Below are 8001 nucleotides of genomic sequence, written 5' to 3'. Positions count from 1 at the left end.
GCCGCAGCCGAGGCTGCGGGGTGGTACACATTCCCTTATTATCTCCCGTCTTGACTATTGCAACCTCCTGCTCTGTGGCCTCCCTTCTAACAGTCTCACATTCCTACAATCTATTCTAAACTATGCTGGCTGGCTAATCTACCTGTCCCCCCGCTACTCCCCGACCTCTCCTCTCTGCCAATCCCTTCACTGGCTTCCCATTGCCCAATGACTTCAGTTCAAAACACTAACCATGACATACAAAGCCATCCACAACCTGTCTCCTCCGTACATCTGTGACCTACTCTCCCGGTACTTACCTGCACGCAACCTCCGATCCTCACAAGATCTCTTCCTCTACTCCCCTCTTATCGCCTCCTCCTACCACCGCATCCAATATTTTTCCCGTGCCTCCTCCATAGTCTAGAATGCTCTATCCCTACATATCAGACTCTCACCTACCATGGAAAGCTTAAAAAAAAACCTGAAGACCCACCTCTTCCGAGAAGCCTACAATAACCCTCAATCCGCTAAGGACCAGCTCTACCCTCACCTACTGTATCCTCACCCATCTTTTGTAGACCTTTTCCTCTCTCCTCCCGTAGACGGTGAGCCCTCGCGGGCAGGGTCCTCTCTCCTCCTGTAGACTGTGAGCCCTCGCGGGCAGGGTCCTCTCTCCTCCTGTAGACTGTGAGCCCTCGCGGGCAGGGTCCTCTCTCCTCCTGTAGACTGTGAGCCCTCGCGGGCAGGGTCCTCTCTCCTCCTGTAGACTGTGAGCTCTTGCGGGCAGGGTCCTCTCTCCTCCTGTAGACTGTGAGCCCTCGGGGGCAGGGTCCTCTCTTCTCCTGTAGACTGTGAGCCCTCGGGGGCAGGGTCCTCTCTCCTCCTGTAGACTGTGAGCCCTCGTGGGCAGGGTCCTCTCTCCTCCTGTAGACTGTGAACCCTCGTGGGCAGGGTCCTCTCTTCTCCTGTAGACTGTGAGCCCTCGCGGGCCGGGTCCTCTCTCCTCCTGTACCAGTCTATACCTTGTTTTGTTTATGATTATTGTACTTTGCCTATGTATACCCCTTTTCCCATGTAAAGCACCATGGAATAAATGGCGCTATAATAATAATAATAATAATAATAATAATTGACATCCATTTCCAAAATGGATTTTGGTCCTGGTACTTTTGTCAGTACGAGTACTGCTGCAGACCTTTATGTCTGGTCCCTCGGTATTTATCTTGGTATTTCCCGTCCCCTGGGCCCGTCAGACACATGGGGGCTTCATGCATTTGGCATCATTGCTCTTAGATATTAGGCTTTGAAGTGTACAGAACATTAAAATCCGTGCATTAGGCGCCATTATGGAGGATTTTAGGTAGCTTCTGCTAAATTCCTGCCATTCTTCATCCCCCGTCTTTAATGTGCCTAGTGATAAATGATTATGGCAATTCTGTTTTATACTTTTATCCTCTATTTTAAACAAGATGTCTTACTTTATGATAAAATCCAGACTCCAGACACTCCGCTCCCTTCCCCCCCACCATCTTTAGACTTTGTGCCGCCCACTTTGTTTTTAGCTTACCCTTCCTGCAGGCATCTGATTCATCCCTTCATGATAAATGTTTCCTTATTATACTGTCCTAATCAGGAACCCTTTACTTAAAGTGACTTCACCTTTTTTATTTGTTTTACTTTTTAAAGAAAAGTTAAGAAAATTATAAACTTTGGATGTGGAAACTGTCAGCAAGCTGCTGTTGATGGATCTGATCCAATAATGTGTTTTTGCTCAGTATAATTTTGTACTTCTGTAATTACTTGTGTGTCTCCTCGGCTTCCATCATGTTCAATCAGTGGCATAACTAGAGTCCGATGGGCTCCAGTGCAAAATTTGGACCTGTGCCCCCCATAGCCACATGTTGGTCAGATGTATATATACATGTAGGGTTCTAAATCATAGGCTACAAGTGGCCCTACCCCCCATTATGTATTATTGTATTATTATTGTCCTAGTATATATGTCCCCATCCTGGTATATACGTCCCCCATCCTGGTATATATGTCCCCCATCCTGGTATATATGTCCCCATCCTGGTATATACGTCCCCCATCCTGGTATATATGTTCCCCATCCTGGTATATATGTCCCCATCCTGGTATATACGTCCCCCATCCTGGTATATATGTCCCCCATCCTGGTATATATGTCCCCATCCTGGTATATACGACCCCCATCCTGGTATATATGTCCCCCATCCTGGTATATATGTCCCCCATCCTGGTATATATGTTCCCTATCCTGGTATATATGTCCCCCATCCTGGTATATATGTCCCCCATCCTGGTATATATTTTCCCTATCCTGGTATATATGTCCCCCATCCTGGTATATATGTTCCCTATCCTGGTATTTATGTTCCCTATCCTGGTATTTATGTTCCCCATCCTGGTATTTATGTTCCCCATCCTGGTACATATGTCCCCCATCCTGGTATATATGTCCATCATCCTGGTATATATATTCCCTATCCTGGTATATATGTTCCCCATCCTGGTGTTTATGCTAGCCATCCTGGTATGTCCCCCAGCCTAGTAAATATGTCCTCCATCCTGGCACATCTTGTCCCCCTCCTGGTATATACTGTCTCCCTCCTGGGATAGACTGTCCCCCTCCTGATATATATGTTCCACTCCTGGGCTCCTCCTGGTATATACTGTCCCCCTCCTGGTATATATGTTCCTCTTCTAGGCCACTTCTGGTATATACTGTCCCCCTCCTGGTATATACTGTACTCACCATCTCCCTGGCTCCTTCCTCACTCATTGTCTTCCCCTATAGCCGGCGCGTAGTTGCTGTCAGCTTTTATTGGCGTCTCTGCTAGGGTAACACATGACGTCATTGTCATGCGCCGCCTTAATCACGGCGACGCTGATGAAAGCTGCCGGCTTCAGTTTGTCCAGCAGCGTGTATCGAGGTGGAGGCACCTTACAGGTCTCTGCACCGCGATGCATTTCAGCTGGATGTGTACCCTCGCACGCACATCCAGCTGAAGAAGGAGCTAGGGCTGATGGGCCCCCTGCACCCCTGGGCCCGGTCACGGTTGCAATCCCTGTGACCGCGATCGTTCTGCCCCTCTGTTCAATTTATCAAAATCCAATAGTATTAGATATTTATGTGTTTATTCGACACTCCAGCTGTTGGGAAACTACTGCTCCTAGCATTGCCCGACAGGCCGTCAGGACAAGTTGGAATTTGAAGTTTGACTCGAGCTGGAGTACCAAAGGCTTTTTAGGGATGTAACGGAGGAGGTCGATGAAGATGGCCACCCCTCTATAGCAGCGAAGAAGCATTGAAAAGTTAGGATTTTAATGGGATATTTAGCAAATACATCCAATTAGCAATGTAGTATAGTTCTCCTGATTAGCCATCTCTCTTACCTCATGTGCAGGGCATTGCAGCTTAGGTATCCATGAGCCTATAACTAACTGTCACTATATGAGTGGACTTAACCATGGACACCTAAGCTGCAATGCCCTGCCCATGAGGTAATAGACATAGCTAATCAGGAGAAATACTACATTTCTAATTGGAGGTATTGGCTAATATTATTATCTTGGAGATGGGAATAACCCCTTTAATTTCAATAAGGACAAATCAGCTACCTTTCCTAGCATTGGCAATTAGAGGAGATCAAAAAATCTGGTAGTGGTACCTACTCTAATCCAGGAGACTTTTCACATTAGTAGGAGAAATCTAACCTGGACGACTCCTTTTAAAGGAGGTTTTCTCAAAATTGCAAGTTAACGGGGTTCCGGGACCTTGAAAGAGAAGCAGAACTGAGCATGCTCGACCTCCGCTCCATTCATGGTCTATGGGACTGGTGGAAGTTGGCAACGCTGTGCTTAGCTTTTTCCGTCAGTCCTGTAGACAATGAATGGAGCAGAGCTCGAGCATGTGCACTTTTTCTCTATTCAAGACCCAATCGCAGGGTTCCAGAGGCCCAATTTTAGGATTTCTTTGGATCACGATGGTCAGACCCCAGCGATCAGCACAATAGTTGCTTTTTTTTTCTAGGAAAACCCTTTTAGTGTAAGTGAAATTTAAAATGCTAAAGATACATAATATTATCACAATGCAAAACCAATAAAATTATACACTTAAAGGGTTATTCACAGCTTTGAAGGTTTTCACTTAGCCACAGGTTGTTGATCTCTGGAGGTCCGAGAGCAGAGTTCCTGAGAACGTGGCACTGAAAATGCCCAATTATAATGGAGGTCTTCATTCATAGCCTATATTATTGTCTGTGATAATCCTGCCCTTCCATATAAATGAATGGAACAGTGAAGTGCCTGGTGGCCACTAGTGATGAGTGAGCACTACCATACTCAGGTGCCCAGTACTCGTAACGAGCTGTTGGATGCTCGGATGGGCTTGACTCCCGTATCGAGTTTAATGGAAGTCAATGGAAACTCGGAAGATATTCTAGACAAATGCTCCAGTTCCCTATTGACTTCCATTATATTCATCTCTAGTTACGAGTACTGAGCACCCGAGCATGGTAGTGCCCGCTCATCACTAGTTACGAGTACTGAGCACCCGAGCATGGTAGTGCCCGCTCATCACTAGTTACGAGTACAGAGCACCCGAGCATGGTAGTGCTCGCTCATCACTAGTTACGAGTACCGAGCACCCGAGCATGGTAGTGCCCACTCATCACTAGTTACGAGTACCGAGCACCCGAGCATGGTAGTGCTCGCTCATCACTAGTTACGAGTACCGAGCACCCGAGCATGGTAGTGCCCGCTCATCACTAGTTACGAGTACTGAGCACCCGAGCATGGTAGTGCTCACTCATCACTAGTTACGAGTACTGAGCACCCGAGCATGGTAGTGCCCGCTCATCACTAGTTACGAGTACCGAGCACCCGAGCATGGTAGTGCCCGCTCATCACTAGTTACGAGTACCGAGCACCCGAGCATGGTAGTGCCCGCTCATCACTAGTTACGAGTACCGAGCACCCGAGCATGGTAGTGCCCGCTCATCACTAGTTACGAGTACCGAGCACCCGAGCATGGTAGTGCCCGCTCATCACTAGGGGCCATCCTTCCAATCTAAATGGACAATTTAGAACCACATCTCAAGGGGGACTCCAGTGATCAGCAAGCAGTAGATATGTGATAACTTGTCCAGGTGGAACTATCCCTTTAAACAAATACTCTAGATGATACAGTATATTAAAGGGTAATTTCGGATAAAAAAAAAAATGGGGGGGGGGGGTCAGACAAGTGGAATAATAAAGTCAATCTCACTGCTGACCAGGTATTGACTGCACTAAATGTGGGAATGGGACCAGCTAATTCCATGATCCAGCTGATGGACGTACAATTATTTGCCTTTTTAGGCTTGAGGAACAATATTTTTTTTTGTTGTTTTTAAGCTAAATTTTTTAGACTTATTAGTCTTTCTTTTATACACATGAAAGCATTTCTGGCTCCAGCCTAAAATCTGCAAGCGTTATCTAGCCTAAGAGAAAACACTTTGAATATGCAATATAGCAAAACATAAAAAACAACATAAACAGTACAACAAAATTATTAGCAAAAAGCATGTGAGGTGTTTAAGTCTCCTCATAATGGGATGTGACTCTCCACAAGGAGAAACTTTACCCCTTAGATCCCAATAGCAAAAAAAGAAATGAAACAGATTCATTCAATATCTTTAGGATCTAATAAAAATAGAGTTACCATATATAGAATATAAATAGTATATAATATAACAATAAAAATTAAGTAAAATTATAGTTACTGTTCCTCAAGATGCTTAAAGTGTTTTCTTCATAGATCTTAGAAGAAAAGTTGGATATGGAATAGTAATGGGATAGCCTAGACGGGGCGGCTTCAGCCTCATCTCGGTTGGGTCAGGTTGTACTCACTTGCGGAGATTCTCCTTCTCTAAGTGTCGGATGTTCGTCTGCAGCCCACTGACTGGTCTTCTTTAACACCCTCGGAGCAGGGATGTGTGTGATCCCGCCCAGGCATAAATCAGCAGCTTTCATCTGAGCTGTCATACAAGCTGTTAGCTTATAACGAATTGGGCAAGGAATGCCAAAAACCTGTAATGATGTACCTCTGCACTCAGGCTACTTGTCTACAGATGGATGGTCCCGGCTGTTTTCAGACATCAGCTACCAGGATCCCTGGACTGATCACTCATAATGTCAGCTGCTTGAAAATATTAACCTGCAATGATGGGAATAGGACAATGTCCACCGCGACTGCCTTCTTATCCTATGTGAACTGATTGCACGGAACAGTGAGTCTTACAAGATTAAAGAATAAGTGGACAAAAGTATTAGCTCTTAATCATTAATTTCCGGTTTCTTATTCAGCCTCATTGCCCCTGGCGTATAACATCCGGTTCCTCACCCCCGGTGTATAACATCCTGCTCCTATCCCCCGGTGTATAACATCCAGCTCCTCACCCCCCAGTATATAACATCCGGCTCCTCACCCCCGGTGTATAACATCCTGCTCCTCACCCCCAGTGTATAACATCCGGCCCCTCACCCCCGGTGTATAACATCCTGCTCCTCACCCCCGGTGTATAACATCCGGCTCCTCACCCCCGGTGTATAACATCCGGCTCCTCACCCCCGGCGTATAACATCCAGCTCCTCACCCCCGGTGTATAACATCCGGCCCCTCACCCCCGGTGTTTAACATCCGGCCCCTCACCCCCGGCGTATAACATCCGGCCCCTCGCCCCCGGTGTATAACATCCTGCTCCTCACCCCCGGTGTATAACATCCTGCTCCTCACCCCCGACGTATAACATCCGGCTCCTCACCCCCGGTGTATAACATCCTGCTCCTCACCCCCAGTGTATAACATCCGGCCCCTCACCCCCGGTGTATAACATCCGGCTCCTCACCCCCAGTGTATAACATCCTGCTCCTCACCCCCGACGTATAACATCCAGCTCCTCGCCCCAGTGTATAACATCCTGCTCCTCACACCCGGCGTATAACATCCAGCTCCTCACCCCCGGTGTATAACATCCGGCTCCTCACCCCCGGTGTATAATAACATCCGGCTCCTCACCCCCAGTGTATAACATCCGGCTCCTCACCCCCGGTGTATAACATCCAGCTCCTCACCCCCGGTGTATAACATCCAGCTACTCACCCCTGGCGTATACAATCCGGCTCCTCCCCCCGGTGTATAACATCCAGCTCCTCGCCCCCGGTGTATAACATCCAGCTCCTCACCCCCGGTGTCTAACATCCGGCCCCTCACCCCCCAGTGTATAACATCTGGCTCCTCACCCCCAGTGTATAACATCTGGCCCCTCACCCCCGGTGTATAACATCCAGCTCCTCACCCCCAGTGTATAACACCCAGCTCCTCACCCCCGGCGTATAACATCCAGCTCCTCGCCCCCGGTGTTTAACATACAGCTCCTCACCCCCGGTGTATAACATCCGGCCCCTCACCCCCGGTGTATAACATCCGGCTCCTCACCCCCGGTGTATAACATCCGGCTCCTCACCCCCGGTGTTTAACATCCGGCCCCTCACCCCCGGCGTATAACATCCGGCCCCTCACCCCCGGTGTATAACATCCAGCTCCTCGCCCCCGGTGTATAACATCTAGCTCCTCACCCCCGGTGTATAACATCCAGCTCCTCACCCCCGGTGTATAACATCTGGCCCCTCACCTCCAGTGTATAACATCCGGCCCCTCACCCCTCGGTGTATAACATCCAGCTCCTCACCCCCGGTGTATAACATCTGGCCCCTCACCTCCAGTGTATAACATCCAGCTCCTCACCCCCGGTGTATAACATCTGGCCCCTCACCCCCAGTGTATAACATCCGGCTCCTCACCCCTGGTGTATAACATCCAGCTCCTCACCCCCGGTGTATAACATCTGGCCCCTCACCTCCAGTGTATAACATCCAGCTCCTCACCCCCGGTGTATAACATCTGGCCCCTCACCTCCAGTGTATAACATCCAGCTCCTCACCCCCGGTGTA

The 8001-nt window shown here is 48.3% G+C and overlaps 1 protein-coding gene across 2 annotated transcripts in view; it reads right to left on the bottom strand.

Annotated features, from left to right (window-relative positions):
* The window catches only part of LOC142303138 (matrix metalloproteinase-21-like), a 119779-nt gene that overhangs the window by 45655 nt on the left and 66123 nt on the right, over nucleotides 1–8001 (bottom strand). Inside the window, exon 1 of one of the 2 annotated variants that reach the window (XM_075344285.1) lies at nucleotides 5899–6064. The exons of the other annotated variant lie outside the window; for it this stretch is intronic. The gene's annotated coding sequence lies outside the window, so the exon portion shown is untranslated. Of the gene's footprint in view, nucleotides 1–5898; nucleotides 6065–8001 lie in introns of those variants that run through there. 2 annotated transcript variants of the gene reach the window in all.

This window comes from Anomaloglossus baeobatrachus, chromosome 4 (assembly GCF_048569485.1).
Source record: "Anomaloglossus baeobatrachus isolate aAnoBae1 chromosome 4, aAnoBae1.hap1, whole genome shotgun sequence".
In the NCBI taxonomy this organism is placed as follows: Eukaryota; Metazoa; Chordata; class Amphibia; order Anura; family Aromobatidae; genus Anomaloglossus; species Anomaloglossus baeobatrachus.
The sequence above is the reverse complement of the archived record's forward strand: the minus strand, read 5'-3'. Positions and strand labels throughout refer to the sequence as shown.